At 54.7% G+C, this 8,561-nt stretch overlaps 1 protein-coding gene across 5 annotated transcripts in view; it reads right to left on the reverse strand.

Annotated features, from left to right (window-relative positions):
- The window catches only part of Ctif (cap binding complex dependent translation initiation factor), a 266,455-nt gene extending 258,824 nt beyond the window's left edge, over positions 1 to 7,631 (reverse strand). For 2 of the 5 annotated variants that reach the window (XM_074069854.1, XM_020159590.2), the window contains exon 1: positions 7,443 to 7,630. The gene's annotated coding sequence lies outside the window, so the exon portion shown is untranslated. Of the gene's footprint in view, positions 1 to 6,920; positions 6,995 to 7,442 lie in introns of all 5 variants that reach the window. The other 3 variants (XM_074069853.1, XM_074069856.1, XM_074069855.1) reach the window with 3 other exon arrangements.
- Positions 7,632 to 8,561: the final 930 nt, after the last annotated feature.

The following is an 8,561-nucleotide window of genomic DNA, read 5'->3' on the forward strand; positions in this document are numbered from 1 at the left end:
CAGAGCCTTCCTACGGGATGAGCCAGGGCAGAGACCATCCTGCTCCTGCCTCCCCAATGCGCAGCTGTTCCCAGGGTCCCTCCTGCCTTCTTCTTCTCTCCCTTCTCAGTCATCCAAGATTCTGGGCCTAAAGCATATCTCCAGGGTGCAGACTGAAGTCAGTGAAGGGCGAAGAGCCCAGGCACCATCCCCGAGGGCCTCCAGCCACCGCCGGGAGGACTCTGGCCCTGAGACTTTAAGAGTGAATTTCTCCTCTGAAGCCCCTAGGATGACACATCTGGTGGCCATCCAAAGTCATCCCAGGCCTGAGGTTTCTGATTTTTAGGGAAGATTTCCCTCCATCACACATCAAATCCAATTAATCTAAAACCCACCCAGGTCAGTGGGCTCAACGCCAGTCCAGGCTTTCTTCAAATCTTCCCTGTGCCTATTTGAGGCAGGGGTCTCCCTTCTGATTCCCTGTCTCATTTCCAGTTCTGGGGGAGACCTTGTGAGGACTCACCTCTTGGGGTTCTCAGATGGGTAGCCTCTCCTCAGCCCCACCCCTTCCCCAACCAGGCCAAGCCTATGTGTCACTCCCCCCACCACACACATCCCTTGCCTGAGAGCCAAGGGCTTCCCTCGCATTCCGAGACCAGCTTCTCTCAGACAGAACTCTGCTGTATCTTCAACAGAATTTCTGCGCGCTGAATGTGTATCTAAATCAGTATTGGGGTGATCCCTGAAAGCTTTCCCCAGCTGACCTCCTGGGGCCACACCCCTGTAATCCCCACCCAGAGAGACCTACTACGTGCCACGCACTTTGGGTCCTGAGGATCTGAGCATGAAAAGACGGGGCCTGGGCCCCCAACTCAGCAGCCATGTCTAGTGACATGGGGACAGAGTCTCCACCACACTCTCCCATTTAATTTGCATTCCAATATTTCCCCGGCTTGTCCCAGCTTTTTAGTGGCTTCTTAAGGTCATGTCTTTCTCCCCAACAACATTGCCCGCTTCTGGAAGCAGGTTCTGGTCTTCCCTGCCCTGTACTTCTGCCTCAAAGGCCTAGGACAGGACTCTGTTCCCTGTGGATGTTAAAAAATGAAAGTGCCTCTCCCCAAAGTCACTCTAATGCTTCCAGCTGAAGCCCACACTTGCTGTCTGTCACCGGATTCTGCCAGCTGGGCCTCCAGCATGACACAGCATCCCTGCCTGGCTTCCCTGAGGAGCCAGCAGCCCTATGACAAAGGACTCCCTGACAATGGGAGGAAGAGGTCTGCGCTCATTGTCTATAGCCAGCCCCCACCACGGTCATGGTCAAGGCCAGGATCCTATAGACAGACGTCTCCTCACTCTCACGACTGCCCACACTTCTTCCTCGGTTTTCTACCTCGTGCTCTGTTTTATCTGTGACTCCGACCCAATGTCTGTGACCATGAGCTCACCATGATTTTTCCGGAGTGAACTTGGTCCAGCAGTCAGAAGTTCCGCTTAGGTAACATCCGCCCAAGCAGTGAAGACACTAGCCTAGGAGTCTCTGGGGCTCCTCTCTCATCCCCCAAATCTAAGCACTCACCAAGGACTGTACTCCCCAAATATGCTTCACACACGACCTTCGGTCCATCCCTGGGTGCACAGCCCTAGTCCCAGGTCTCATCCCCTGTGACTTGACACAGTCTGGAGGCTCGTCAGCCCAGTGATCACCCAGCTCTGGATTATATTCCCTCCTGATCCACCATCTCCACTCTGCCTCAATCCCATTCCCCCATATTCCACCTGCAGGCTAAAAGACAGGTCCTCAACTCTGAGCACCATCTGCTTCACTGCCCTTGCATTTGACCTCACTGCTTATAGTTCCTTCCTACAGCCATGTAGCCTCAAGCCTCAGCACCTCAGTGCAGGCCACACACCAGCCTTTCCTTCTCCCTGAAAGCCCTGCTCCTGTTTCCTCTCCTGACTACTTCATTTTTCTCCATTAAGATTCAGTTCCTGAGTTGCCTCCTTCAGAAAGCCCTCCATGCTCATAGGCATCTGAGTCCTGCTGCTGGAAGACCCTTGGGCTTTTCCTACCACTTCCTGCATCAGAATGCAATGAATTTAAATTTGTGCATCCTTCCCACAGGACAGCAGGCTCCTTGAGGCATGGCTGAACCTGTCCTCTGTTGTAACCTAGGGCCTAGCCCAGAGCCAGACATAAAAACAGCCTGATTACCACAGAGAAGCCCACTGACTGCAGGAGGATCAGCCAACCCTTTTTGGGCTGCTCTTCCTTCTCCCTTCTCCCCTCCCCAGTTCCCCCTTATCCACTTTTGGGCTACCACCACAACCTAAAACCCCTCATGCCACACACCCAGACCTATTCCCAAAGTCACCTCTTCCATGAAACCATCCTAAACTGACCCCACTCTATATATTGCCGCTCTGGAAACTGCCTCCCATCCTGTAATCACAAAAAAAGGTACAAGGACCACCACACCCAAAACTATAATGACAATGTCAGTTGGTGAGGCCACCACAACCCTGGACACTGGGTTTGAAGTCTGGACACCAGAGTTCAGATTCCTGCTCTACTATTTATTTGTGACTTGGGCACATCACTAACCATGGAGACTCAGTTTCCTCACCTGCAAAACGGCGACAATGACAACCTATACGGGGTGATATTCGTGGAATACTGTATAAACTGTAAAGCCAAATCAAGCACAGGAGATCATAAAAGGCCCCAGGACCAGCTAACCCCTATCCAGCCCTCCTGTCCTCTCTACCAGCAACTTTGTCCTTCCTTGAGTCAACAGAGAATCGAATGACTTCTATGGATCCCCTTGGTGGAAAAATTCAATGACATTACAGCTTTGCAAACACTTCCAGGAGACTCCTGAGGATCCTGCTACAGGGCTGGAAAGTCACGGAGCAAACAAGCAAGCTAAAAGGTCCCAAGGCCACAACCTCTCTCAGGTATATGTCCTCATTCATTCCTGGATGCAGCTGAAAATGAACTGCAGAGTTTCTGCCAGAACCCAAGCAAAGGGAAGAAGAAGACAGAGAGTTCTCACTCTTTGGGAAATAAAGATCCTGGTGTTTTTTTGTTTTGTTTTCAGTAAGCATCTGGTGTGGAGAAAGAAGCTTACATGAGATATGACAACCCAGGATTTCTTGCCCCACTCTGCCAAGGGTTCTCCATGACCTTGGGCAAGACCTCTGGTCTTGAGGTCTTTGCATGGAGGTTCTGTCATCTGCAGGGCTGCCCAGGTCTGTGTGCCTAGGCTCCAGGGGCAGGTGTGTTCTCACCTTGTTCTGAACCACAGCCCAGTCTGGGTTTCATGTGGGAGAAACCCAAGCCTTAAGTAAGCAGCTAAACTCAGGGGCCCGGGGGTGTGCAGGAGCCCCAGGGGCACAGAAACCCTCTCCAAAGAACATGGAAAGGGGCTGCCAGGAAACCAGGAAAGTTTTGCAGACTTCTCAACAACTATAATTTGCCTGTCTGTATATCCCTCACCTCCTCTTCTCCCTCTGAGTGCAGGATTTTCTCTCCATCCCAACCACTTGCTTCCTGCTGCCTCCTTCATGATGGGAACTGCAAACAACCTAACCTTAAAACAAGGGCAGTGGACACCAAATTCGAAATGAAATTGGAGGACAGTGTCAGGGACCACAGAAGTGAGTTTGGGAACAAATACCAAGCAGCTGTAAACTAAATCATCTTCACAGACCTGTAAGACAGAAACCTTGACAGAGACCTTGACCAAAGCTGTAGCAGCACATCAGAGCTGGGGAAGGACTGGGTAGAACATCTAGACAGCTCCTCACTGCAAGGTCGGCTTCAGGGTAAGTCCCTGTCAACTGCCTATCTCCTGCAGAAGGACAGTGCTCTGGGTCCACATGGGAGATTTCAAACAAGCCAGTCCAGGGTAACGGGCCAGCACCCCATTACTCCCTTCTGTGCTTGCTCTAAGATAAGAAGTAGCATTATAGAAACCTGCAACCAACATATGTGAAAATGATTAAGTCCCAGGGAGAATGCTCTAAAATATTTATGATCCATTCCCTCCTGTAAGCTCTATTATTGCATCGTGACTTCACTATTCCTGCTACACAACCTCTGTGTGCCATAAACACAGCAGGCAGACTGTGGAACCTGAACAGGTGCCTCATAAGCATTTGCTGGACTTAAACTCTTACATTTATCTCTACAGCTAGACTACATCTTTAGAACAGTACGCAGAGTAGGGACCATGTGTTCAACTGTCTTGTACACCCTTCTAGATATACAAACTTGTAGTGACCGATTCATACTTGTGAATGAACAGGCAATATACTGATTAACTGACCAAATTTTAAAACCTTCCAGGCTGTGTGTGAGAACCTTCACACACATGAACTCTGGTGCTGTTTTCTGGGCTTCTCCACTCTGGATGAGGAGAGGGGAAGAGAGAATAGTCTGGGATGGTTTCTCAGGGGTCTGCATTTTGAAACGAGTATCTAAAGAAAAAACCTTGGATTCAATTAGGACTCCAATGAGCACACCCATCTGAACAGGGGCATGTGCTGGGTAGACATGTAGACTATATGTTATTATGTGTTGATAGGTACAGGGTGTGTCAACAGCTGATACACTCACCAACAGCAAATTATTAGATGAGTGATGATACTTCTGTTCTTTAATGACTGTTTTCATTAGGAACTGTTAGCAAATCAAAAGGGTTTTGACAAAGTACAGAATAATTTATTCCTCAGGTTCTATACTCCCTGGGGTATCAAGAACCCACAATGGGGGAAGGGGTCACTATTTAAATAAAAAGCTATTGGTGTGGGGGGGAGGAAGCTGCCCTTCCTCTGCTGAGAGGCCTAGGGCAAGTCACATTACTTCCTGAGCCTCAGTGAGCTCACCTGTAAAATGGGGTTGACTATTTCCTACCTCACAGCATCTTCTTAATACATGCCATAATAGGTGGGGGGGGGACCCACCCTGTAGAGTCATACAAGCATTATTCACTCTATCTACTCAACACAGACGACAATGAACACCAGAACCCATTACAAAATTACTGCCTCTCAGCGTTCCTCCTTCAGGATAAACACTCAACACACAGATCAGTGTCTAAGTCGAATCCTGTTTCAAACACAGAGTGAGTTTCCTCACTCAGGCCAACTGAGTGTCCTGGCCACCTTCTAGCGTCTGTTCAGGGCATTCTGTTCCTGTATAATTGGGTTGTCTGGAAATCCGGGGCAATTTCCTCGTACAGCCCAGGCCTGCTGGGAGCCGAGATTCCAGAGGTTTTGGCCCAGCCCCGCCGCTGGGCAGGAGGAACCCCGGCCCGGGCCGGGCGCCCCTCCCCGTGCTCTGGGCGTCTCCTTCCTCTGCTCCAGCGAGGCGAGGCCGCGCAGAAGCTGTGTCACTTTCACCCGGGGAGGCTTCAGTCGCGGGGCAGGCAGCTCCCGCAGCTTCCTCCCTGGTAGCGGAGGCCCCTAGCCCGGGTGACCAGGGTGAAGGTGGGGGATAATCCCCGGCGGGTGGGGTAAGCAGAGGCGCTGGGCCCACTGGGCTACGGGAAACGGCGGACTGGGCCCCACGCTGGGGCGGCCAGGCAGACTTTGGTCTCCACTCTCCGCAGACTGAAGAACTGGGGGATAGGGGAAGACTCAGAGAGCCCAGATTTTCTCTGGGTCTACCAAGACAGCGGCGGGTGCGCGCACCCACAGGGCGCTTGGGTGCAAGGGTCAACCAGCTTGCAAGGAGGTAGGGGCGGCGGCAAGTTGGTGCCCGCGACTCCTCCCCGCGGTGCCAGACTAGCGCGGGGTACGCGGCCAAGTCGACCAAGTCCCGGGACGTCGGGGACGTGGAGGGAAGGGTCGCATCGCGGGCAGGGGACTCCCGCACGGCTGGCCCCAGGGTCTCGCACGATGGCCGCGCGATTCCTGCTCCAAGTAACGCGAGCAAGCGCGCGCGAACACATATGACAGCGAGCCTAACTCAGACGACTAGGGGCTGGCTGGACTGATCCCGCGAGGCATCCCGACCCACGCGGGTCCCTACTACGCCGCGATCTGCCCCGCCCCCGACGCCCGAGCGGTGTGTACACACACAAACAGCTGGGCGGGGGAGGCGACGCCTCGCTCCTCCGGGTGGGGACGCACTCCGCGCCGCCAACCACCCCTCCCCTCTACACGCCGCGCCCCCTTCCCTGATCACACGCACCCCCCCGCCCAGCCCCAGTCCTCGAAAACTCCGCGAAACCAGACCCAGCGCCGCCCAGACCAAGGGGCTTGGATCTCGGGTTGTCTTTTAATGTCAATAGAGAGAAATAACCAGCTCTGACGCGCGGTCCTATGGACGCCTCCTCCGGTTGCATCCAGGTACCCGCACGCGGCTCTCGGGGGCCCCAACCTCCGCCGCAGCCCACGCCACTGTCCCTCTCCTGCTCTCCCCCAATACCTGCTCCCCAGACAGTCAGCCCACCCAGCAGCCGCTCTGGTCACTCGTCACTGTGAGCTGGCTTTTCAGAGCCTGTCAACTTAACCCCGGTTCCGCCAGGAGTATCTATTCCCCAGGCCCGATTACACCGCGGCGACAGGAATACGAATTTTAAAAGCCAACAGAACCACAACCACGGGGAATGGCCAAAGCTGCCACCGCGATGGATTCACCAATTCGGTTTCCTCCTCTGCTCCCATCCCCCGCGCCCTCCGCGGCCCGCGGACTCACCGGGGACGGAGGGAGGGAGGGGTCTGCTGCCTGTCTAGACGACAGCCATCCACAGACATCCCCGAGACCGCGGGGACAGGCGCGCACACACACTCACACCACACACGGCCGCTGCCACAGACACAATCCGTCACCACAGCAGGGAGGGGCGGCGTGGAGACACACTCCCGGGGTCCCTCCGGCAGCCCCGAGCGCAGCGGCCGGCGGCTCCAAGTCGCCACCCGGGCCGCGCTCTTACCTCGGCGGAGCGCGGTAAGAACAGCTGCAAGTTTGCCTGATACTAGACCAACTGCTCGATGCAGCAAATGCGGGCTGCAAAACAAAAGGGAGAGGAATCACGCTCTCGCTTCCTCCCCGCGGGTCGGAACCCGGCACATGACAGCAGCTACACCGCGCGGTTCCAACGCGAGTCCGGCTCCAGCCGTGCGTCCCGCAAGAACCTCCCCCCCCCGGCGCGGGAGCTCCAGGACCACGGCTCCCGACCGCGCGGGGAACGGGTCAGGGAATAGGACAAACCCAGGGAGGGGGCGAGATCGTGGAGTGCAGTCCCCTACTGGGGTGGGGGGAGGAGGGGACGGCGGATGGGTGCGGACAGCCGGCTCGCTAGGGCTCAGGGAGGGGAAAGGGGGCTAATTGTTTGGGGTGGTTTTCCCGGATTTATCCGTAAGCACGCGCACGTCACGCAGCCCTTCTCCCGGGTCCCGAAATCCATCGGCAAGCAGAGGTGACTAAAGGAGGAGGGAAGACAAGGGATGCTCACCTCGGGATTTCTCTGGCCTCCGCGCCAAGCCCGCGTCGGGGGTGGGGGAAGGGGACAGGGAAGGGGAAGGGAGGGACCAGGCTCCGGAGAGCCGACTCCTGCCTTGAGTTCAGCGCGTCCCAGCTGCGGAGGGGATCGGACGCCCCAACGCACGGACCCAGCCGAGAGGGGAGGGAGGGAGGGAGGGAAGGGAAAGAGGGAGGGAGGGGCGGGTTAGGGGGGAGGGAGTAGAGGAAGGAAAAAAAAATGATCCCTGTTCTGACACAGGGAAAGAGAATGTAGGAGAGTGACGTCCAGGCTCCGCCTCCCCCTCCGGCCACGTGCAAAGACTTGAAAGGAAAGAGGGCGGTGGCAGGCCTGCTGGGTAATGTAGTTCGTCTTTCTTTCCGGGGATGGCGGGCCCTGGAGAGCGGAGTGCCGCGGGGACGCCGGGGATGTCGCCTGAACTGCCCAGACAGCCCCTACTAACGACGCCAAATTCCGCCCCAACATGATCCTTGGGCGCTGGCGTGGCCCTGGGTGGGGATCTCTGCGGTGGGAGAAGTGGGAGCGGAGGCGCGGGCCGGGCTTGCTGAGAAACGTTTGATTTTAGAGTCAGGAAGGCTTGTAAGGATGAAGATTTAGGAGCTTAAAGTGCAAAGTGTGTCTTAATGGCAGATAAGTGGGAGCTTTGTGTATGCACTGGGGGGCCGCAAGTGGCGTTATTAATGCTGCATTAAGTGCCACTGTCGGTTATTGAGATGCATATGTTATAATTATTTGAGCATCGCTGTGGCCTGGGCGGGATGTTGTAATTAGATATGCACTTTGCAACCAATTAATATTCCATTGGTCACGCCAAAGGCTGGGCCATCGTAGCAGAGAGAATTCCCGTGCAGTGGATAATTCAGTCATTGCTTAACCAAATCCCCGCTGTTTGGGTTAAAATAGCTTGGTACAGAGGCCTTCAGGAGAAATATAAAATGCTGTATGCCCTACCAAGAAGGGGTCAGGAAGTCATTGATAGTGCTGTGTACATAGAACACTGCAGACATCAATTTAGTGATTTGGTGAGCACTTTTCACACACCAGGCACTTCTGGACATGAGACAGATAAGATCCTCAGTCTTTCCCTCCAAT

The sequence above is a fragment of the Castor canadensis genome, chromosome 4, assembly GCF_047511655.1.
Source record: "Castor canadensis chromosome 4, mCasCan1.hap1v2, whole genome shotgun sequence".
NCBI classification, from domain to species: domain Eukaryota; kingdom Metazoa; phylum Chordata; class Mammalia; order Rodentia; family Castoridae; genus Castor; species Castor canadensis.